Genomic DNA, 25,277 nt, shown 5'->3' with positions numbered 1-25,277 from the left:
CAAACTTTTTTAACAAATCAAAAACTGAAAAATTGGGCGTGCAAAATTATTCAGCCCCCTTAAGTTAATACTTTGTAGCGCCACCTTTTGCTGCGATTACAGCTGTAAGTCGCTTGGGGTATGTCTCTATCAGTTTTGCACATCGAGAGACTGAAATTTTTTCCCATTCCTCCTTGCAAAACAGCTCGAGCTCAGTGAGGTTGGATGGAGAGCATTTGTGAACAGCAGTTTTCAGTTCTTTCCACAGATTCTCGATTGGATTCAGGTCTGGACTTTGACTTGGCCATTCTAACACCTGGATATGTTTATTTTTGAACCATTCCATTGTAGATTTTGCTTTATGTTTTGGATCATTGTCTTGTTGGAAGACAAATCTCCGTCCCAGTCTCAGGTCTTTTGCAGACTACATCAGGTTTTCTTCCAGAATGGTCCTGTATTTGGCTCCATCCATCTTCCCATCAATTTTAACCATCTTCCCTGTCCCTGCTGAAGAAAAGCAGGCCCAAACCATGATGCTGCCACCACCATGTTTGACAGTGGGGATGGTGTGTTCAGGGTGATGAGCTGTGTTGCTTTTACGCCAAACATAACGTTTTGCATTGTTGCCAAAAAGTTCAATTTTGGTTTCATCTGACCAGAGCACCTTCTTCCACATGTTTGGTGTGTCTCCCAGGTGGCTTGTGGCAAACTTTAAACGACACTTTTTATGGATATCTTTAAGAAATGGCTTTCTTCTTGCCACTCTTCCATAAAGGCCAGATTTGTGCAATATACGACTGATTGTTGTCCTATGGACAGAGTCTCCCACCTCAGCTGTAGATCTCTGCAGTTCATCCAGAGTGATCATGGGCCTCTTGGCTGCATCTCTGATCAGTCTTCTCCTTGTATGAGCTGAAAGTTTAGAGGGACGGCCAGGTCTTGGTAGATTTGCAGTGGTCTGATACTCCTTCCATTTCAATATTATCGCTTGCACAGTGCTCCTTGGGATGTTTAAAGCTTGGGAAATCTTTTTGTATCCAAATCCGGCTTTAAACTTCTTCACAACAGTATCTCGGACCTGCCTGGTGTGTTCCTTGTTCTTCATGATGCTCTCTGCGCTTTTAACGGACCTCTGAGACTATCACAGTGCAGGTGCATTTATACGGAGACTTGATTACACACAGGTGAATTGTATTTATCATCATTAGTCATTTAGGTCAACATTGGATCATTCAGAGATCCTCACTGAACTTCTGGAGAGAGTTTGCTGCACTGAAAGTAAAGGGGCTGAATAATTTTGCACGCCCAATTTTTCAGTTTTGGATTTGTTAAAAAAGTTTGAAATATCCAATAAATGTAGTTCCACTTCATGATTGTGTCCCACTTGTTGTTGATTCTTCACAAAAAATACAGTTTTATATCTTTATGTTTGAAGCCTGAAATGTGGCAAAAGGTCGCAAAGTTCAAGGGGGCCGAATACTTTCGCAAGGCACTGTATATACAGTTGAAGTCAGAAGTTTACATACACCTTAGCCGAATACATTTAAACACAGTTTTTCACAATTCCTGACATTTAATCCTAGTAAAAATTCCCTGTCAGAGGTCAGTTAGGATCACCACTTTATTTTAAGAATGTGAAATGTCAGAATAATAGTAGAGAGAATGATTTATTTCAGCTTTTATTTTTTTTCATCACATTCCCAGTGGGTTCGAAGTTTATATACACCCAATTATTATTTGGTAGCATTGCCTTTAAATTGTTTAACTTGGGTCAAACATTTTGGGTAGCCTTCCACAAGCTTCCCACAATAAGTTGGATGAATTTTGGCCCATTCCTCCTGACAGAGCTGGTGTAACTGAGTCAGGTTTGTAGGCCTCCTTGCTCGCACACGCCTTTTCAGTTCTGCCCACAAATTTTCAATAGAATTGAGGTCAGGGCTTTGTGATGGCCACTCCAATACCTTTGACTTTGTTGTCCTTAAGCCATTTTGCCACAACTTTGGAAGTGTCCTTGGGGTCATTGTTCATTTGAAGACCCATTTGTGACCAAACTTTAACTTCCTGACTGATGTCTTGAGATGTTGCTTCAATATATCCACATAACTTTCCATCCTCATGATGCCATCTGTTTGTGAAGTGCACCAGTCCCTCCTGCAGCAAAGCACCCCCACAACATGATGCTGCCAACATGATGCTGCCTGTTCTTCGGCTTGCAAGCCTCACCCTTTTTCCTCCAAAGATAACAATGGTCATTATGGACAAACAGTTCTATTTTTGTTTCATCAGACCAGAGGAAATTTCTCCAAAAAGTACGCTTTTTGTCCCCATGTGCAGTTGCAAACTGTCGTCTGGCATTTTTATGGCGTTTTGGAGCAGTGGCTTCTTCCTTGCTGAGCGGTCTTTCGGGTTATGTCGATATAGGACTTGTTTTACTGTGGGTATAGATACTTTTGTACCTGTTTCATCCGGCATCTTCACAAGGTCCTTTGCTGTTGTTCTGGGATTGATTTGCACTTTTCACACCTAAGTACGTCTATCTCTAGAAGACAGAACGCGTCACCTTCCTGAGCGGTATGACGGCTGTGTGGTTCCATGGTGTTTATACATTCGTACTATTGTTTGTACAAATGAACGTGGGAGCTTCAGGCGTTTGGAAATTGCTCCCAAAGAAGAACCAGACTTGTGGAGGTCTACAATTGTTTTTCTGAGGTCTGATTTCTTTTGATTTTTCCATAATGTCAAGCAAAGAGGCACTGAGTTTAAAGGTAGGCCTTGAAATACATCCACAGGTACACCTCCAATTGACTCAAATTATGTAAGTTAGCCTAGCAGAAGCTTCTAAAGCCATGATATAATTTTCTGGAATTTTCCAAGCTGTTTAAAGGCACAGTATTTGAGATTTGAGATTCTTCAGTAGTCAGCCTGGAATTCATTTCAATTAACAGGTTTTCCTTGTTAAAAGTGAATTTGTGTAATTTCTTTCCTTAAAGTGTTTGAGTCAATTAGTTGTGTTGTGACAAAGTAGGGGTGGTATACAGAAGATAGCCCTATTTGGTAAAAGACCAAGTCCATATTATGGCAAGAACAGCTCAAATAAGTAAAGAGAAACGACAGTCCATCATTACTTTAAGACATGAAGGTCAGTCAATACGGAAAATTTCAAGAACTTTAAAAGTTTCTTCAAGTGCAGTCGCAAAAACCATCAAGCACTATGATGAAACTGGGTCTCATGAGGACCGCCACAGGAAAGGAAGACCCAGAGTTACCTCTGCTGCAGAGGATAAGTTCATTAGAGTTACCAGCCTCAGAAATTGCAGCCCAAGTAAATGCTTCACAGAGTTCAAGTAACAGACACATCTCAACATCAACTGTTCAGAGGAGACTGTGTGAGTCAGGTCTTCATGGTCGAATTGCTGCAAAGAAACCACTACTAAAGGACAACAATAATAATAAGTGACTTGCTTGGGCCAAGAAACACGAGCAATGGACATTAGACTGGTGTGTAAATCTGTCCTTTGTCTAAAGTCCAAATTTGAGATTTTTTGTTCCTATCGCTGTGTCTTTGTGAGAAGTGGTGTGGGTCAACGGATGATCTCTGCATGTGTGTTTCCCATCGTAAAGCATGGAGGTGTTATGGTGTGGGGGTGCTTTGCTGGTGACACTGTCTGTGATTTATTTTGAATTCAATGCACACTTAACCAGCATGGCTATCACAGCATTCTGCAGCTATACGCCATCCCATCTGGTTTGTGCTTAGTGGGACAATCATTTATTTTTCAACTGGACAATGACCCAACATACCTCCAGGCTATGTAAGGGCTATTTGACCAAGAAGGAGAGTGATTGAGTGCTACAACAGATGACCTGGCCTCCACAATCCCCTGACCTCAACCAACTTGAGATGGTTTGGGATGAGTCGGACCCCAGAGTGAAAGAAAAGCAGCCAACAAGTGCTCAGCACATGTGGGAACACCTTCAAGGCTGTTGGAAAAGCATTCCAGGTGAAGCTGGTTGAGAGAATGCCAAGAGTGTGCAAGCTGTCATCAAGCCAAATGGGGCCTATTTGAAGAATCTCAAATAGGCCCCATTTGTTTAACACTTTTTTGGTTACTACATGATTTGATATGTGTGTTATTTCATAGTTTTGATGTCTTCACTATTATTCTACAGTGTAGAAATTAGTACAAATAAAGAAAACCCTTGAATGAGTAGGTGTCCTAAAACTTTTGACCGGTAGTATACATATTACCTCAGTTACCTCAACTAACTGGTGCCCCTGCACATTGACTCTGTACCGGTACCCCCTCTATATAGCCTTGCTTGTTATTTTACTGCTGCTGTTTAATTATTTGTTACTTTTATTTTTTATTTTTTACTTAACACTTATTTATTTTTTTATTCTTAACTTCTTAAAGCATTGTTGGTTAAGCTCTTGTCAGTAAGCATTTCACTGTAAGGTCTACCTACACCTGTTGTATTCGGTGCATGTGACAAATACGATTTGATTTGACAAACACAGACATACTCAGGTGTGAACAGGAAGCGTCTTCAGGGCTGGTACCCTGACACCTTTCTGTGTGTGTGTGTGTGGGCACGTGCATGTCATGAATGCCAGTGTGTGCGTGTCTGCCATCCACACAACTACACTCTGAGGCAATAGTTAACGTTGCTATGGCACCACTTTGCACATGTTGTCTGAACTCTCGCTTTTTCTCTCTCTCTGTCTTCCTGAGATGGCCCTAATTCCTGTCTCTGTCTTCCTGAGATGGCCCTAATTCCTGTCTCTGTCTTCTTGAGAGAGCCCCAATTCCTCTCTCTCTGTCTTCCTGAGATGGCCCCAATTCCTCTTTCTCTGTCTTCCTGAGATGGCCCTAATTCCTCTCTCTGTCTTCTTGAAATGGCCCCAATTCCTCTCTCTCTGTCTTCCTGAGATGGCCTCAATTCCTCTCTCTCTGTCTTCCTGAGATGGCCTCAATTCCTCTCTTTCTGTCTTCCTGAGATGGCCCCAATTCCTCTCTCTCTGTCTTCTGTTATTTATGTTATCCAATCAGCACTATGTCTACGGTGTGAAGGTTCAGATTGCTTCCAGATCATTCCACTCCCAATGTTATTTTCAGAGCTTGTCTATGACTTTTCCCTCCTATTTTCTCCTCTCCAATCATTTGATTAAGTCTAGTAGGTATGATGAGGATTAGATTGTGTGTGTGACCTGCTTGTCATCACCTATGAGATGAGTGGTGGTGAGGTGTCCCCATCCGCCTGTGGAACATGGCCTGAAGACAGCAGCACAAACTGCTACTACAGCTGGATCCTGGTTCCTGCCCCATTTCTGTGTGGCCCCTCCTCGCTCTCCTATAGCAGTGGGAGCTGGCGTCTGGCTCCTGTGGGCCCTTGCTCTCACTGATGCTGTGTGTCTGCTGAGTACTACAGGTGTCCTGACTTTTCTCTCTCTCTTCCCTCCACCTATTTCTCTTTCTCCCTCCTCTCCCTTTCTCTGTCTCTCTCTCTCTTCCGCTCTCTCTCTTCCTCTATTTCTCTTCCTCCATCCTTTCATTCTTCTCTCACTCTCTCTTTTCTCTCCGGCTGTCTACCCAGGGGGATGCCAGTCAGGTGATGGGGCCTCTCACAGAAGGCCAGAGGAGGTGGTCAACTCCCTCTACAGACGACACCAAGATGTTGCTAAGGTAACACACACCAATACGCTCACACACACGTATACACACACACCATCACACATATTACGCTTAGCTTGCACTGTGCTCTTTTTCCACATCTACCTTGTTTTACACGTTCGCATTATGTTTTACATGTCTACCTTGTTTTACACGTTCACATTATGTTTTACATGTCTACCTTGATTTACACGTCCACATTATGTTTTACACGTTCACATTATGTTTTACATGTCTACCTTGTTTTACACGTCCGCATTATGTTTTACATTATGTTTTACACATCTGCATTATGTTTTACACGTCTGCATTATGTTTTACACATCTGCATTATGTTTTACACGTCTGCATTATGTTTTACACGTCTGCATTATGTTTTACACGTCTACATTATGTTTTACACGTCTGCATTATGTTTTACACATCTGCATTATGTTTTACACGTCTGCATTATGTTTTACACATCTGCATTATGTTTTACACGTCTGCATTATGTTTTACACATCTGCATTATGTTTTACACGTCTGCATTATGTTTTACACGTCCGCATTATGTTTTACACGTCTGCATTATGTTTTACACGTCTGCATTATGTTTTACACGTCTGCATTATGTTTTACATTATGTTTTACACGTCTGCATTATGTTTTACACATTTGCATTATGTTTTACACATCTGCATTATGTTTTATACGTCTGCATTATGTTTTACATTATGTTTTACACATCTGCATTATGTTTTACACATCTGCATTATGTTTTACACATCTGCATTATGTTTTACACATCTGCATTATGTTTTACACGTCTGCATTATGTTTTACACGTCTGCATTATGTTTTTCAAGTCCGCATAATGTTTTACATAATGTTTTACACGTCTACATTATGTTTTACATTATGTTTTACACGACTGCATTATGTTTTACATGATGTTTTACACGTCTGCATTATGTTTTACACGTCCGCATAATGTTTTACATTATGTTTTACACGTCTGCATTATGTTTTACACATCTGCATTATGTTTTACACGTCTGCATTATGTTTTACACGTCTGCATTATGTTTTTCAAGTCCGCATAATGTTTTACATAATGTTTTACACGTCTACATTATGTTTTACATTATGTTTTACACGACTGCATTATGTTTTACATGATGTTTTACACGTCTGCATTATGTTTTACACGTCTGCATTATGTTTTACATTATGTTTTACACGTCTGCATTATGTTTTACATTATGTTTTACACGTCTGCATTATGTTATACATTATGTTTTACACATCTGCATTATGTTTTACACGTCTGCATTATGTTTTACACATCTGCATTATGTTTTACACATCTGCATTATGTTTTACACGTCTGCATTATGTTTTACACATCTGCATTATGTTTTACACGTCTACATTATGTTTTACACATCTGCATTATGTTTTACACATCTGCATTATGTTTTACACGTCTGCATTATGTTTTACACATCTGCATTATGTTTTACACATCTGCATTATGTTTTACACGTCTGCATTATGTTTTACACATCTGCATTATGTTTTACACGTCTACATTATGTTTTACACATCTGCATTATGTTTTACACATCTGCATTATGTTTTACACGTCCGCATTATGTTTTACACATCTGCATTATGTTTTACACATCTGCATTATGTTTTACACGTCTGCATTATGTTTTACATTATGTTTTACACGTCTGCATTATGTTTTACACGTCTGCATTATGTTTTACATGTCTGCATAATGTTTTACACGTCCGTATTATGTTTTACACGTCTGCATTATGTTTTACATTGTTTTACACGTCTGCATAATGTTTTACACATCCGTATTATGTTTTACATTATGTTTTACACGTCTGCATTATGTTTTACACATCTGCATTATGTTTTACATTATGTTTTACACGTCCGCATTATGTTTTACATTATGTTTTACATTATGTTTTACACGTCCGTATCATGTTTTACACGTCCGTATCATGTTTTACACGTCTGCATTATGTTTTACACGTCTGCATTATGTTTTACATTATGTTTTACACATATGCATTATGTTTTACACGTCTATATTATGTTTTACACGTCTGCATTATGTTTTACATTATGTTTTACACGTCCGCATTATGTTTTACATTATGTTTTACACGTCTGCATTATGTTTTACACGTCTGCATTATGTTTTACACGTCTGCATTATGTTTTACACGTCTGCATTATGTTTTACATTATGTTTTACACATATGCATTATGTTTTACACGTCTATATTATGTTTTACACGTCTGCATTATGTTTTACATTGTTTTACACGTCTGCATTATGTTTTACATTATGTTTTACACGTCTGCATTATGTTTTACATTATGTTTTACACGTCTGCATTATGTTTTACACGTCTGCATTATGTTTTACATTATGTTTTACACGTCTGCATTATGTTTTACACGTCTGCATTATGTTTTACATTATGTTTTACACGTTCACATTATGTTTTACATTATGTTTTACTCGTCTGCATTATGTTTTACACGTCTGCATTATGTTTTACACGTCTGCATTATGTTTTACATTGTTTTACATGTCTGCATTATGTTTTACATTATGTTTTACATTATGTTTTACATGTCTGCATTATGTTTTACATTATGTTTTACATTATGTTTTACATGTCTGCATTATGTTTTACACGTCTGCATTATGTTTTACATTATGTTTTACACGTCTGCATTATGTTTTACATTGTTTTACACGTCTGCATTATGTTTTACACGTCTGCATTATGTTTTACATTGTTTTACACGTCTGCATTATGTTTTACATTGTTTTACACGTCTGCATTATGTTTTACATTATGTTTTACACGTCTGCATTATGTTTTACACGTCTGCATTATGTTTTACACGTCTGCATTATGTTTTACATTATGTTTTACACGTCCGCATTATGTTTTGCATTATGTTTTACACGTCTGCATTATGTTTTACACGTCTGCATTATGTTTTACACGTCTGCATTATGTTTTACATTATGTTTTACATGTCCGCATTATGTTTTACACGTCTACATTATGTTTTACACGTCCGCATTATGTTTTACACGTCTGCATTATGTTTTACACGTCTGCATTATGTTTTACACGTCTGCATTATGTTTTACACGTCTGCATTATGTTTTACACGTCTGCATTATGTTTTACATTGTTTTACACGTCTGCATTATGTTTTACATTATGTTTTTCACGTCTGTATCATGTTTTACACGTCTGCATTATGTTTTACACGTCTGCATTATGTTTTACACGTCCGCATTATGTTTTACACGTCTGCATAATGTTTTACACGTCTATATTATGTTTTACACGTCTATATTATGTTTTACATTATGTTTTACACGTCTATATTATGTTTTACACGTCCGCATTATGTTTTACATTATGTTTTACACGTCTGCATTATGTTTTACATTATGTTTTACACATCTGCATTATGTTTTACACGTCTGCATTATGTTTTACACGTCTGCATTATGTTTTACACTTCTGCATTATGTTTTACACGTCTGCATTATGTTTTACATTATGTTTTACATTATGTTTTACATGTCCGCATTATGTTTTACACGTCTACATTATGTTTTACACGTCCGCATTATGTTTTACACGTCTGCATTATGTTTTACACGTCCGCATTATGTTTTACATTATGTTTTACATGTCTGCATTATGTTTTACATTATGTTTTACATTATGTTTTACATGTCTGCATTATGTTTTACATTATGTTTTACACGTCTGCATAATGTTTTACACATCTGCATTATGTTTTACATTATGTTTTACATGTCCGCATTATGTTTTACATTATGTTTTACATTATGTTTTACATGTCTGCATTATGTTTTACATTATGTTTTACATTATGTTTTACATGTTTGCATTATGTTTTACATTATGTTTTACACGCCTGCATTATTTTTACATTATGTTTTTACATGTCCGCATTGTGTTTTACATTATGTTTTACATTATGTTTTACATGTCTGCATTATGTTTTACATTATGTTTTACATTATATTTTACATGTCTGCATTATGTTTTACATTATGTTTTACACGTCTGCATTATGTTTTACACGTCTGCATTATGTTTTACACGTCTGCATTATGTTTTACATGATGTTTTACACATCTGCATTATGTTTTACATTATGTTTTACACCCTGCATTATGTGTTACACGTCTGTATTATGTTTTACATTATGTTTTACACGTCTGCATTATGTTTTACACGTCCGCATTATGTTTTACACTATGTTTTACACCCTGCATTATGTTTTACACGTCTGTATTATGTTTTACATTATGTTTTACACATCTGCATTATGTTTTACACGTCCGCATTATGTTTTACATTATGTTTTACACCCTGCATTATGTTTTACACGTCTGTATTATGTTTTACATTATGTTTTACACATCTGCATTATGTTTTACACGTCTGCATTATGTTTTACACGTCTGAATAATGTTTGACACGTCTGCATTATGTTTTACACGTCTGCATTATGTTTTACATTATGTTTTACATTATGTTTTACATTGTTTTACACGTCTGCATTATGTTTTACACGTCTACATTATGTTTTACACGCCTGCATTATGTTTTACATTGTTTTACACATCTGCATTATGTTTTACATTATGTTTTACACGTCCGCATTATGTTTTACATTATGTTTTACATTGTTTTACACGTCTGCATTATGTTTTACACGTCTGCATTATGTTTTACATTATGTTTTACGCGTCCACCTTGTGTTTTACACGTCCGTATTATGTGTTACACATTGTGAAAGGCCGTACCTATTCACTGACGAAATCCTAGGCGGGACAGCACGAAATGAGACGCAGAGACATGACTGTATTGGGAAACTGTTTTGGGAGTTTCAACTCTCCCCGGGGCCGTACAAAAAAAGTGGTACAAAACGCAAATCCAACAGCTTGAGCCGAACCTATAACAGGGAATCGTATTGTGCTGGAATTCACCATAGTCTCCAGCTCATTATCACTCTGCCCCTTTAGTCAGGTCCTAAAGAGAGCACAAACATAAAGAGAGCACAGTCAATTGGCCTCAGGTGAGCTCATCAGTAGTGGCTGTACTGCGGGTCACCTCCAGGAGAGCGCGCTGTCGGGCCACTTGATCCGTCAACATTGTATTTTACGAGAGATGCAGCGAGAGGGAGAGCGAGAGATGCAGCGAGAGGGAGAGCAAGAGGGGGAGAAGCAGTGAGAGGGAGGGAGGGAGAGGAGCATGGAGAGGGGGAGAGAGGAGCAGTGGGAGGGGTGGAGAGGAGCAGTGGGAGGGGTGGAGAGGATCTGCGGTAGGGGGGAGAGGAGCAGTGGGAGGGGTGGAGAGGAGCAGTGGGAGGGGTGGAGAGGATCTGCGTGGGGGGGAGAGGAGCAGTGGGAGGGGTGGAGAGGAGCAGTGGGAGGGGTGGAGAGGATCTGCGGTAGGGGAAGTCAAATGTCTACTGTTTGCTGATGATCTGGTGCTTCTGTCACCAACCAAGGAGGGCCTACAGCAGCACCTAGATCTTCTGCACAGATTCTGCCAGACCTGGGCCCTGACAGTAAATCTCAGTAAGACCAAAATAATGGTGTTCCAATAAAGGTCCTGTCGCAAGGACCACAAATACAACCGTTGCCCTAGAGCACACAGAAAACTATACATACCTGTGGCGCTGATGTTTAGGCCAAGTTAACTTCCACAAAGCTGTGAACGATCTGAGAGACAAGGCAAGAAGGACCTTCTATGCCATCAGAAGGAAAATCCAGAAAAGAGACGTTTTAAAATTCTACAACCACCTAAAAGGAAGCGATTCCCAAACCTTCCATAACAAAGCCATCACCTACAGAGAGATGAACCTGGAGAAAAGTCCCCTAGAAAGCTGGTCCTGGGGCTCTGTTCATAAACACAAACACACCCCACAGAGCCCCAGGACAGCTACACAATTAGATCCAACCAAATCATGAGAAAACAAAAAGATAATTACTTGACACATTGGAAAGAATTAACAAAAAAACAGAGCAAACTAGAATGCTATTTGGCCCTAAACAGAGAGTACACAGTGGCAGAATAGCTGACCACTATGACTGACCCAAACTTAAGGAAAGCTTTGACTATGTACAGACTCAGTGAGCATAGCCTTGCTATTGAGAAAGGCCGCTGTAGGCAGACCTGGCTCTCAAGAGAAGACAGGCTATGTGCACACTGCCCACAAAATTATGTGGAAACTGAGCTTCACTTTCTAACCTCCTGCCAAATGTATGCCCATATTAGAGACACATTTCCCTCAGATTACACAGATCCACAAAGAATTTGAAAACACTTCCGATTTTGATATGTGTGCCATCACAGCAGCAAGATTTGTGACCTGTTGCCACAAGAAAAGGGCAACCAGTAAAGACAAACACCATTGTAAATACAACCCATATTTATGTTTATTTATTTTCCCTTTTGTACTTTACACCATTTGTACATCGTTACAACACTGTATATATACATAACATGACATTTGTAATGCCTTTATTCTTTTGGAACTTCTGTGAGTGTAATGTTTACTGTTCATTTTTATTGTTTATTTCTCTTTGGGTTATTATCTACTCACTTGGTTTGGCGATGTTAACATGTGTTTCCCATGTCAATAAAGCCCCTTGAATTAAATTGAGAAACAGCGAGAGGGGGAGAGAGAGAAGCAGCGAGAGGGAGAGAGAGAGAAGCAGCGAGAGGGAGAGAGAGAGAAGCAGCGAGAGGTAAGAGAGAGAGAAGCAGCGAGAGGGAGAGAGAGAGAGAAGCAGCGAGAGGGAGAGAAGCAGCGAGAGGGAGAGAAGCAGCGAGAGGGAGAGAGAGAGAAGCAGCGAGAGGGAGAGAGAGAGAAGCTGCGAGAGGGAGAGCGAGAGAAGCAGCGAGAGGGAGAGAGAGAGAAGCAGCGAGAGGGAGAGAGAGAAGCAGCGAGGGGGGAGAGAGAAGCAGCGAGAGAGAGAAGCAGCGAGAGGGAGAGAGAGAGAAGCAGCGAGAGGGAGAGAGAAAGAAGCAGCAAGAGGGAGAGAGAAAGAAGCAGCGAGAGGGGGAAGAGAGAGAAGCAGCAGAATTAAATTGAGAAACAGTGAGAGGGGGAGAGAGCGAAACAGGGAGAGAGAGAGAGAAGCAGCGAGAGGGAGAGAGAGAGAAGCAGCAAGAGGGAGAGAGAGGGGAAGAGAGAGAAGCAGCAGAATTAAATTGAGAAACAGCGAAACAGGGAGAGAGAGCGAAACAGGGAGAGAGAGAAAAGCAGGGAGAGAGAGAGAAGCAGCGAGAGGGTGAGAGAGAGAAGCAGCGAGAGGGAGAGAGAGAGAAGCAGCGAGAGGGAGAGAGAGAGAAGCAGCGAGAGGGAGAGAGAGAAAAGCAGCGAGAGGGAGAGAGAGAGAAGCAGCGAGAGGGGGAGAGAGAGAAGAAGCGAGAGGGAGAGAGAGAGAAGCAGTGAGAGGGAGAGAAGCAGCGAGAGGGAGAGAGAGAGAAGCAGCGAGAGGGGGGGATAGAGAGAGAAGCAGCGAGAGGGAGAGAAGCGGCGAGATGGGGAGAGGGAGAAGCGGTGAGATGGGGAGAGGGAGAAGCGGCGAGATGGGGAGAGGGAGAAGCGGCGAGATGGGGAGAGGGAGAAGCGGCGAGATGGGGAGAGGGAGAAGCGGCGAGAGGGGTTGAGGGAGAAGCGGCGAGATGGGGAGAGGGAGAAGCGCGAGATGGGGAGAGGGAGAAGCGGCGAGATGGGGAGAGGGAGAAGCGGCGAGATGGGGAGAGGGAAGCGGCGAGATGGGGAGAGGGAGAAGCGGCGAGATGGGGAGAGAGAGAAGCTGCGAGATGGGGAGAGGGAGAAGCTGCGAGAGGGAGAGGGAGAAGCAGCGAGAGAGGGAGAGAAGCAGGGGAGAGTGGGAGAGAAGCAGGGAGAGTGGGAGAGGGAGAAGCGGCGAGAGTGGGAGAGAAGCAGGGAGATGGGGAGAGGGAGAAGCAGGCGAGAGTGGGAGAGAAGCGGGGAGAGTGGGAGAGGGAGAAGCGGCGAGTGGGAGAGAAGCAGCAGGGAGATTAGAGGGAGAAACAGCGAGAGTGGGAGAGAAGCGGGGAGAGTGGAGAGGGAGAAGCGGGGAGAGTGGGAGAGAAGTGGCGAGAGTGGGAGAGAGGAGAAGCAGCGAGAGTGGGAGAGAAGCGGGGAGATGGGGAGAGGGAGAAGCAGCGAGAGTGGGAGAGAAGCAGGGAGATGGGAGAGAGGGAGAAGCGGCGAGAGTGGGAGAGAAGCGGCGAGAGTGGGAAATAAGCAGTGAGAGGGGGGAGGGAGAGAAGCAGCGAGAGGGAGAGATGCAGCGCGAGAGGGAGAGAAGCTAGGAGCGAGGGAGAGATGCGGCGAGAGGGAGAGAAGCACAGAGAGAGGGAGAGAAGCACGGAGAGATGCAAGGAGAGAGGGAGAGATGCAAGGAGAGAGGGAGAGATGGGGCGCGAGAGGGAGAGATGGGGCGCGAGAGGGAGAGATGGGGCGCGAGAGGGAGAGAGGAGCGCGAGCAGCGAGAGATGGGGCGCGAGAGGGAGAGATGGGGCGCGAGAGGGAGAGATGGGGCGCGAGGGGAGAGATGGGGCGCGAGAGCGGTGAGATGGGGCGCGAGAGAAGCGGCGAGATGGGGCGCGAGGGAGAGATTTGGCGAGAGGGAGAGAGGAGAAGCAGCGAGAGGGGGAGAGGGAGAAGCAGCGAGAGGGGTTGAGGGAGAAGCGGCGAGATGGGGAGAGGGAGAAGCGGCGAGATGGGGAGAGGGAGAAGCGGCGAGATGGGGAGAGGGAGAAGCGGCGAGATGGGGAGAGGGAGAAGCGGCGAGATGGGGAGAGGGAGAAGCGCGAGATGGGGAGAGGGAGAAGCGGCGAGATGGGGAGAGGGAGAAGCGGCGAGATGGGGACAGGGAGAAGCGGCGAGATGGGGAGAGGGAGAAGCGGCGAGATGGGGAGAGGGAGAAGCGGCGAGATGGGGAGAGGGAGAAGCGGCGAGAGGGGGAGAGGGAGAAGCAGCGAGAGTGGGAGAGAAGCAGCGAGAGTGGGAGAGAAGCGGGGAGAGTGGGAGAGGGAGAAGCGGCGAGAGTGGGAGAGAAGCGGGGAGATGGGGAGAGGGAGAAGCGGCGAGAGTGGGAGAGAAGCGGGGAGATGTGGGAGAGGGAGAAGCGGCGAGTGGGAGAGAAGCGGGGAGATGGGGAGAGGGAGAAGCGGCGAGAGTGGGAGAGAAGCGGGGAGATGGGAGAAGCGGGGAGAGTGGGAGAGAAGTGGGGAGAGTGGGAGAGGGAGAAGCGGCGAGAGTGGGAGAGAAGCGGGGAGAGTGGGAGAGGGAGAAGCGGCGAGAGTGGGAGAGAAGCGGGGAGAGGGGGAGAGGGAGAAGCGGCGAGAGTGGGAGAGAAGCGGCGAGAGTGGGAAATAAGCAGTGAGAGGGGGGAGGGAGAGAAGCAGCGAGAGGGAGAGATGCAGCGTGAGAGGGAGAGAAGCAACGAGCGAGGGAGAGATGCGGCGAGAGGGAGAGAAGCACAGAGAGAGGGAGAGAAGCACGGAGAGAAGCAGGGCGAGAGGGAGAGATGCAAGGAGAGAGGGAGAGATGCAAGGAGAGAGGGAGAGATGGGGCGCGAGAGGGAGAGATGGGGCGCGAGAGAGATGGGGCGCGAGAGATGGAGCGCGAGAGGGAGAGATGGGGCGCGAGAGGGAGAGATGGGGCGCGAGAGGGAGAGATGGGGCGCGAGAGGGAGAGATGGGGCGCGAGAGGGAGAGATGGGGCGCGAGAGGGAGAGATGGAGCGCGAGAGGGAGAGATGGGGCGCGAGAGAGAGTGATGGGGCGCGAGGGAGAGATTTGGCGAGAGGGAGAGAGAGAGAAGCAGCGAGAGGGGGGGATAGAGAGAGAAGCAGCGAGAGGGAGAGAAGCGGCGAGAGGGGGAGAGGGAGAAGCGGTGAGATGGGGAGAGGGAGAAGCGGCGAGATGGGGAGAGGGAGAAGCGGCGAGATGGGGAGAGGGAGAAGCGGCGGGAGAGGGAGAAGCGGCGAGATGGGGAGAGGGAGAAGCGGCGGGAGAGAGGGAGAAGCGGCGAGATGGGGAGAGGGAGAAGCGGCGAGAGGGGTTGAGGGAGAAGCGGCGAGATGGGGAGAGGGAGAAGCGCGAGATGGAGAGAGGGAGAAGCGGCGAGATGGGGAGAGGGAGAAGCGGCGAGATGGGGAGAGGGAGAAGCGGCGAGATGGGGAGAGGGAGAAGCGGCGAGATGGGGAGAGGGAGAAGCGGCGAGATGGGGAGAGGGAGAAGCGGCGAGAGGGGGAGAGGGAGAAGCAGCGAGAGTGGGAGAGAAGCGGGGAGAGTGGGAGAGAAGCGGGGAGAGTGGGAGAGGGAGAAGCGGCGAGAGTGGGAGAGAAGCGGGGAGATGGGGAGAGGGAGAAGCGGCGAGAGTGGGAGAGAAGCGGGGAGAGTGGGAGAGGGAGAAGCGGCGAGTGGGAGAGAAGCGGGGAGATGGGGAGAGGGAGAAGCGGCGAGAGTGGGAGAGAAGCGGGGAGAGTGGGAGAGGGAGAAGCGGGGAGAGTGGGAGAGAAGTGGGGAGAGTGGGAGAGGGAGAAGCGGCGAGAGTGGGAGAGAAGCGGGGAGATGGGGAGAGGGAGAAGCGGCGAGAGTGGGAGAGAAGCGGGGAGATGGGGAGAGGGAGAAGCGGCGAGAGTGGGAGAGAAGCGGCGAGAGTGGGAAATAAGCAGTGAGAGGGGGGAGGGAGAGAAGCAGCGAGAGGGAGAGATGCAGCGCGAGAGGGAGAGAAGCAAGGAGCGAGGGAGAGATGCGGCGAGAGGGAGAGAAGCACAGAGAGAGGGAGAGAAGCACGGAGAGAAGCAGGGCGAGAGGGAGAGATGCAAGGAGAGAGGGAGAGATGCAAGGAGAGAGGGAGAGATGGGGCGCGAGAGGGAGAGATGGGGCGCGAGAGGGAGAGATGGGGCGCGAGAGGGAGAGATGGAGCGCGAGAGGGAGAGATGGGGCGCGAGAGGGAGAGATGGGGCGCGAGAGGGAGAGATGGGGCGCGAGAGGGAGAGATGGGGCGCGAGAGGGAGAGATGGAGCGCGAGACGGAGAGATGGGGCGCGAGAGAGAGTGATGGGGCGCGAGGGAGAGATTTGGCGAGAGGAAGAGAGAGAGAAGCAGCGAGAGGGGGGGATAGAGAGAGAAGCAGCGAGAGGGAGAGAAGCGGCGAGAGGGGGAGAGGGAGAAGCGGTGAGATGGGGAGAGGGAGAAGCGGCGAGATGGGGAGAGGGAGAAGCGGCGAGATGGTGAGAGGGAGAAGCGGCGAGATGGGGAGAGGGAGAAGCGGCGAGATGGGGAGAGGGAGAAGCGGCGAGATGGGGAGAGGGAGAAGCGGCGAGAGGGAGAAGCGGCGAGATGGGGAGAGGGAGAAGCGGCGAGAGGGAGAAGCGGCGAGAGGGAGAAGCGGCGAGAGTGGGAGAGAAGCGGGGAGAGTGGGAGAGGGAGAAGCGGCGAGAGTGGGAGAGAAGCGGGGAGATGGGGAGAGGGAGAAGCGGCGAGATGGGGAGAGGGAGAAGCGGTGAGATGGGGAGAGGGAGAAGCGGCGAGATGGGGAGAGGGAGAAGCGAGCGAGAGGGAGAAGCGGCAAGAGGGGGAGAGGGAGAAGCGGCGAGAGTGGGAGAGAAGCGGGGAGAGTGGGAGAGGGAGAAGCGGCGAGAGTGGGAGAGAAGCGGGGAGATGGGGAGAGGAAGAAGAGGCGAGAGTGGGAGAGAAGCGGGGAGAGTGGGAGAGGGAGAAGCGGCGAGTGGGAGAGAAGCGGGGAGATGGGGAGAAGGAGAAGCGGCGAGAGTGGGAGAGAAGCGGGGAGAGTGGGAGAGGGAGAAGCGGCGAGAGTGGGAGAGGGAGAAGCGGCGAGAGTGGGAGAGGGAGAAGCGGCGAGAGTGGGAGAGAAGCGGGGAGAGTGGTTGAGGGAGAAGCGGCGAGAGTGGGAGAGAATCAGCGAGAGGGGGAGGGAGAGAAGCAGCGAGAGGGAGAGATGCAGCGCGAGAGTGAGAGAAGCAAGGAGCGAGGGAGAGATGCGGCAAGAGGGAGAGAAGCACAGAGAGAGGGAGAGAAGCACGGAGATAAGCAGGGCGAGAGGGAGAGATGCAGCTCGAGAGGGAGAGATGCAAGGAGAGAGGGAGAGATGGGGCGCGAGAGGGAGAGATGGGGCGCGAGAGGGAGAGATGGGGCGCGAGAGGGAGAGATGGGGTGCGAGAGGGAGAGATGGAGGCGAGAGGGAGAGATGGGGCGCGAGAGGGAGAGATGGGGCGCGAGAGGGAGAGATGGGGCGCGAGAGGGAGAGATGGGGCGCGAGAGGGACGGATGGGGCGCGAGAGGGACGGATGGGGCGCGAGGTAGGGATGCGGCGAGAGGGAGAGATGGGGCGCGAGAGGGAGAGAAGCAAGGAGAGGGAGAGAAGCAAGGAGAGGGAGAGAAGCAAGGAGAGGGAGAGAAGCAGGGAGAGAGGAGAGAAGCAGGGAGAGAGGAGAGAAGCAGGGAGAGAGGAGAGAAGCAGGGAGAGAGGGAGAGAAGCAGGGAGAGAGGGAGAGAAGCAGGGAGAGAGGAGAGAAGCAAGGAGAGAGGAGAGAAGCAGGGAGAGAAGCAGGGGGAGGGGAGAGAAGCAGGGAGAGAGGAGAGAAGCAGGGAGAGAGGCAGAGAAGCAGGGAGAGAGGAGAGAAGCAGGGAGAGAGGAGAGAAGCAGGGAGAGAGGAGAGAAGCAGGGAGAGAGGAGAGAAGCAGGGAGAGAGGAGAGAAGCAGGGAGAGAGGAGAGAAGCAGGGAGAGAGGAGAGAAGCAGGGAGAGAAGCAGGGAGAGAAGAGAGAAGCAGGGAGAGAGGAGAGAAGAGAGAAGCAGGGAGAGAGGAGAGAAGCAGGGAGGGAGAGAGGAGAGAGGAGAGAAGCAGGGAGAGAGGAGAGAAGCAGGGAGAGAGGAGAGAATCAGGGAGAGAGGGAGAGAAGCAGGGAGAGAGGGAGAGAAGCAGGGAGAGAGGAGAGAAGCAGGGAGAGAGGAGAGAAGCAGGGAGAGAGGGAGAGAAGCAGGGAGAGAGGGAGAGAAGCTGCGCGAGAGGCAGAGAAGCGGCGCGAGAGGCAGAGAAGCGGCGCGAGAAGGAGAGATGCGGCGCGAGAGGGGAGAGGAGCGGTGGCGAGAGGGGGAGAGGAGAGGCGAGAAGGATGACGAAGGAAGGGACGGAGTCAGATGTAGAGAGAGAGCGAGAGAGTGGCAGAGAAAGAGAGAGGGAGAGATGGGGAAACTTATTCCTTAATATGGCCCATTAAAGATGTATGATGTGTCCTAGTGCTGGGGCCTGCGTGATTAATAGTGGCATAAAAATAGATTACTCTGCCATCAAATATTTAGTGGCCTGGGAGATTGTCAAAATTGTACAATTTGAAAGCAGAGTGAGGCCGTTTCAGCAAGAACGCCTGGTTATTTTAAGAGGGAGGGATGGAGGGAGGGGGAGAAAAGAAGGATGGGATGGAAGGAGGGACGTTGAGGATAGGAGAGGAAGGAGGGAGGATAAATGCTGTAATAACCCTTAGAGGAATACGGGAGGGATATGTGAGGAAAGAGACGATTATGGTTTGTCAGGTTTCACTGTAAGCTGACCTGTGTGTGTGTGTGCGTGCGTGCATGCGTGCGTGCGTGTTCTCAGGTGATATTGGGATTGGGGTCATGTCCTCCGGCTGCTGAACATGCTCTCACTGCTTCCCTAGAGGTAAGACACGCTCGTCTCCTCCCATACTGATCTTCTCTTTTCCCCTCTCTACTCCTCCTCCTCTCATCTCTACCCTTCGCGTGTACAAGGAGTATATTGTACACGCGACTTTCACCCCCCTTCGTCCCCCAAAAGGAGGGGGAAAAGTCAGAATTGTGGAATCGAAAAAGGAAAATAAGGTTAAAAAGACGTGAAAACGTCTTCCGTTGTGGACACCGTACATCTTTTGAATTCAAAAAAAGAACTTCATCTTCTTTCTCTCTCCATTCTATCTGATGTGCAGATGGTTGTGGATTATGATTGGGCACTTTTGGAACTGAGTTATGGAAACTATTGGCATTACTGCTGCACCTCCCTCTGGGAGGTGAAAGGGTAAACACTGAGTGGAGTGTGTCCACTCTTCTTTGGCTATCACTCGCTTTTTCTCACAAAGTTATTTTGTGGTAACTGGGAAAACGGTCGGAGGCTTGTTTCTCTCTGCTTTCCGCCAATCCCACACGCACACAACAACGGAGGGGACATTGTTAACTTTAGAGAGGAGATCTGAACAGAGATCTGGTTATCTATTGTTGGCAGGGGCTTAGCTGACTAGCACACAAACACACACAAACAAACACACACACACTGGGTCAGGTCTATTGAGTTTAGATTGATCTAAAGATGGACGATAAACTGGCGGCACCACTCCGAACCCCACGACCGACACACACACACATGCCCAAACACACAACCAGTCTCACACACACTTCTAGAGTACACTGCAAATGTCCGCGTATCAGCAAATCACATTCAGCCAAGACGACCAGCAGCCACCTGTCTGTTTGGGTTGCTTGGCAATGGCAGACTTAAGCCAGTCAGGTGTGTCCCTGTGGAGACGGTGTCCTTCAGCAACACACCTGGCCTGCAGATGCAAGCAGTTATGGTAATGTTTGTTCAGTTCATGTGTCCACTGATATTTGAGATGTCATTGTCTGACTGAGTTGTTTCAAAGTTATGACACAACCCTTGTGAACGCCTTATTAAATGATGCACTGCCTTGTGTGCATTTAGGGAGCACAGGCTCTGATGACCAGTGCAGTACAGCCTCTCCTGCTTTCGGTCAGTGACTTCATCAACATCACTATGCATCAGGAAGACTTCTCTGGGTCAGTATACACACACACTTTAAGACACCTCAAGCTAGTCGCCCCCTTTCTACGGTTGGGGTTTCTAGGAGTAAGGTTGGGGTTTCTAGGAGTACGGTTGGGGTTTCTAGGAGTACGGTTGGGGTTTCTAGGAGTACGGTTGGGGTTTCTAGGAGTACGGTTGGGGTTTCTAGGAGTAAGGTTGGGGTTTCTAGGAGTAAGGTTGGGGTTTCTAGGAGTACGGTTGGGGTTTCTAGGAGTAAGGTTGGGGTTTCTAGGAGTAAGGTTGGGGTTTCTAGGAGTAAGGTTGGGGTTTCTAGGCGTAAGGTTGGGGTTTAAGTTGTTATAAAGGGTCATGTTTACAGGTGGGCTTGGTGACATACTGCTACAGAGCTTTATGTGTGACAATAAGTTATCTGTGAAGCTATTATCTGATTGTCTGTGTTCCACCTGGCTCTAAACAGCATCTGTTGCTAATTTACATTTACAGTGTTTCTCTCTTTCCCCTGAGCTTGTGTTGTAACACAAGAATGACATTTACACACTCATACACACATCCTCAGACTATCTATCTACTGTACACACCGCTCTGCTTTTGTATATTATCCTGTGTGTGTGTGTGTGTGTGTGTGTGTGTGTGTGTTGTCTCTTCAGCCCCCTGTCCAAATGGCCTTTCATGGTCAGATAAACACAATATGGCTAAGTGGATGAACTCACCCCTGCCCCCTTTCTCCCCAGTAACCGCAGCGATTTGACGTGTTAAAAAAAGACTGAGGGGTTTAATTTTGTAAAAAGGTCAAGTCTGAATCACCAAGCATCCATACAATGCCAGCCAAGGCAATAGCCCAGTGAAACCTAGCTGTGAGACCAGCAACTCACTTGTATGTGTGTGTACACACAAGTAGAACCAGTCTAGACTATAGAATTAGCAATGAATTTAATACGATGTCTATGGTCTAGACCAGCGGTTCCCAAACTGTGGGGCGCGCCCTCTAGGTGGGGTGGCGGGGTCCGGCTTTCTACCTACTCCTGAAAGTTGTAATAGTAGAATGCACAAGGTGACATGTCTAAATTGGTTAGTGCATCATCAGTTCCTCTTGTCGTGTCAGTCATTACATACCTCAGAGAGCTCGTTACAAGCCCATGTCGGATAGCGTTTTCCAGCTGAGTCTTTTTAGCCCATGGATTTTTATTTTTTGTAGTTCGAGACACTCAAATATCACGAGTACACATTAGACATGGCAAAATGTATAGTCCATTGGGAGCCTCTCTATTGTACAGAGACGAGTCTGGCTAATATGAATGTTCTCCCTGCAACTGTAGAGGGTCTAAACAAGGGTTTCTAAACTTGTGCCAATTCCAGCTTTGGAACCCCCCCCCGACGTGGCCTGTGCGGGGGGCACAAGCAATGTTCTCCCTGCTAACAAGAGGGGTGTGAACAGTGCTTGTGCCAATAGAAATAGACTTGGTTTAGACCCTCTACAGTTGCATTCAGATATTCTCCCTCCATTCATATTAGCCAGACTCGTCTCTGTACAATAGAGAGGCTCCCAATGGACCTGTAGACTCTGTTAGTCTTGGGGCTTTGCAGTCACGACACACACACACACACACACAGCTAGCAGGGTCCCGTTAGACAGAGCCACACAAAGGGTCCCTGCGTCAGTACTGTAGCCTCCTGCCGCTGGCTAAATGTTATCGGCCCCTGGCACACGCTGGTTATTCTGTCACGGCCATACATACAGAGACCGAGAGCTCAGATTGACATTCAGCGCTCTGAATACAAACTAGCCTGCTCTGCGCTCTCTGATCTTGCACAGACAAGGCCCTGCTGGGACTTAGCCGACTCGCAGCACACACATACACACATTAGCATAAACAAACACATTCAGTAACACGCATAGGTCTAGTGTGTAGTCACTCAAGCATTGTGGGTCAATGGCCTGAGGTTCAAGGTTATGAGTCAGGCCCTTAGTCTGTGACCTATACTAAGCATAGGGTGTGTGTGTGTTCTATATATGTCTCTGTGTCCAGGTCTATGTCCTCCTCCGGGGAAGACGGACGTGCCCTGCTCCCTGTACATGCGCGACCTACAGGGCTTCGTGGGCCGCGCGATGGCGGATGACTTCCGCCACTTCCAGTGTGTCGACTTCACATACGACAACACGGAGAGCATCGCCCGGCGCTGCATCACACTGTTCATCCTCCACGCCAGCCTGCTGCGCCCCCCCCCTAGGGGAGGGAGGCAAGATGAGACTGGCAGGCTGACTTCGCTCAGGTGAGGAGAAGGGCTGTATGTGAGGTTGTTATCAGTGTCTCTCTCCGTGTCTGCCTCCGACTCTCCCTCGCTGTTTGCCAGTCTCTTGGGTGTTCTGTGCATCTTGAAGTTCACCCAGTAGCTCTCTATTCGTGTTCTCGCGGTGCTATTTCTTCTCTGTGTTTTTAGATGGACCTGGCCTGTCGCTCCTCTCTGTTGGAGAGTGTCTGAGCTGGGGGAAATCCTGCCGGGTGCTGAGATCGTTCCGGTATGTGTATTACATCTGTTATTATGTCACACCTACTCCTGTTACACCTTTGATGAGATGGGGAACGCCTCAACAGCAGCGGTCGTTTCCCGAGTGAGGGTGGATCTTAAGATGTTAGTCATTATTGGAGGGTTAGAGAGCTGTAATTCTCCCCGCCGTCTGACTCTGTCTCTACTTAGACGCTAGGAGAATGGTTTAAAGATAATGGGTAAAGGCTAATGGTGTAACAGAATGAACATGTTATTTCGGCTAGACACCTCAATGTAGACAAGACATTTTGTGTGTGTGTTGTTAGGGACCCGCTGTTCCAGAACAGTGAGCTGATAGCCAGCAGTCCAGCCGTGGGGGATCTGATTCCATACAGCACCCTGCTACACTTCCTGTTCACCTGAGCTCAAATCACCTCACCAGGTAAACACACCGACACACACTATATATACAAAAGTATGTGGACACCCCTTAAAATGAGTGGATTCGGCTATTTCAGCCACAACCGTTGCTGACAGGTGTATAAAATCGAGCACACAGCCTTACAATCTCCATAAACAATCATTGGCAGTAGAATGGCCTTACTGAAGAGCTCAGTGACTTTCAATGTGGCACCGTCATAGGATGCCACCGTTCCAACAAGTCAGTTCGTCAAATTTCTGCCCTGCTAGAGCTGCCCCGGTCAACTGTAAGTGCTGTTATTGTGAAGTGGAAACGTCTAGGAGCGGCAATGGCTCAGCCGCAAAATGGTAGGCCACACAAGCTCACAGAACGGGACTGCCGAGTGATGAAGTGCATAGCGCGTAAAAATCATCTGTCCTCGGTTGCAACACTGACTACCGAGTTCCAAACTGCCTCTGGAAGAAAGGTCGGCACAAGACCTGTTCGTTGGAAGCTTCATGAAATGGGTTTCCATGGCCGACCAGCACCACACAAGCCTAAGATCACCATGCGCAATGCCAAGCGCCGGCTGGAGTGGTGTAAAGCTCGCCGCCATAGGACTCTGGAGCAGTAGAAACACGTTCTCTGGAGTGATGAATCACGGTTCACCATCTGGCAGTCTGACAAACTAATCTGGGTTTGGCGGATGCCAGGAGAAAGTTTGGCGGAGGAGGAATAATTGTCTGGGGCTGTTTTTCATGATTCGGGGTAGGCCCTTTAGCTCCAGTGAAGAGAAATCAACGCTACAGCATACAATTACATTCTAGACGATTCTGTGCTTCCAAATTTGTGGCAACAGTTTGGGGTAGGCTCTTTGCTGTTTCAGCATTACAATGTCCCTGTACACAAAACGAGGTCCATACAGAAATGGTTTGTCGAGATCGGTGTTGAAGAACTTGACTGGCCTGCACAGAGCCCTGACCTCAACCCCATCAAACATCTTCGGGATGAATTGGAAGGCTGACTGAAAGCCAGGCCTAATCGCCCAACTTCAGTGCCTGGTCACACTAATTCTCTTGTGGCTGAATGGAAGCAGGTCCCTACAGAAATGTTCCAACATCTAGTGAAAAGCCTTTCCAGAAGAGTGGAGGCTGTTATAGCAGCAAAAGGGGGACCAACTCCATATTAATGCCCATGATTTTGGAATGAGATGTTCGACGAGCAGGTGTCCACATACTTTTGGTCATGTAGTGTACCTACACACACTCCTATACACACTTATCTATTCTGCTTCCAACCATCATTATCTTAACTTTGTATTAATTCTTTCTCTTCTACAGAGAGCAGAGTGGTCCATCGCTCGCTACTCCCAGTGGCTGGATGACCACCCTTCAGAGAGAGACCGCCTTACACTCATTAGGTTACTGCAGGAGAACGACAAAAGTCGTACAGCCTTTGAGACAGCTTTGTTGGGTTGTTTGGTATCACTCAGAGGAGTGAGTGAGCACCCTCTTGTGGTAAAATGATGAAATTCCTATCAGTTCTATTGGGTAGTGTGTCTTTAGTAATGCCATCTCCTTCTCCTTCTGTGTGTGCTAGGGGTGCTCTGGAGGCCTACATGCAGAGTGTGAGGGCTCGTCAGGGGAAGGAGTTCGTACCCCATCATGGTCCGGCTGCTGCAGAGGGCCACCAGCGGAGCCCAGGACTCCAGGACCTGAGGGAACTACAGCTCGCATGATGCAACTGTCTGCACTTCACATGGGCATGGAGAACGGCTCAGTGAAGAACA

General features: G+C 47.4%; 1 pseudogene; it reads left to right on the top strand.

Annotated features, from left to right (window-relative positions):
• The window catches only part of LOC139392914 (conserved oligomeric Golgi complex subunit 5-like), an 82,409-nt pseudogene extending 57,132 nt beyond the window's left edge, over positions 1-25,277 (top strand).

The sequence above is a fragment of the Oncorhynchus clarkii genome, chromosome 33 (genome assembly GCF_045791955.1).
Source record: "Oncorhynchus clarkii lewisi isolate Uvic-CL-2024 chromosome 33, UVic_Ocla_1.0, whole genome shotgun sequence".
Classification (NCBI taxonomy): domain Eukaryota; kingdom Metazoa; phylum Chordata; class Actinopteri; order Salmoniformes; family Salmonidae; genus Oncorhynchus; species Oncorhynchus clarkii.
This window is presented reverse-complemented; position numbering and strand designations above follow the sequence as displayed.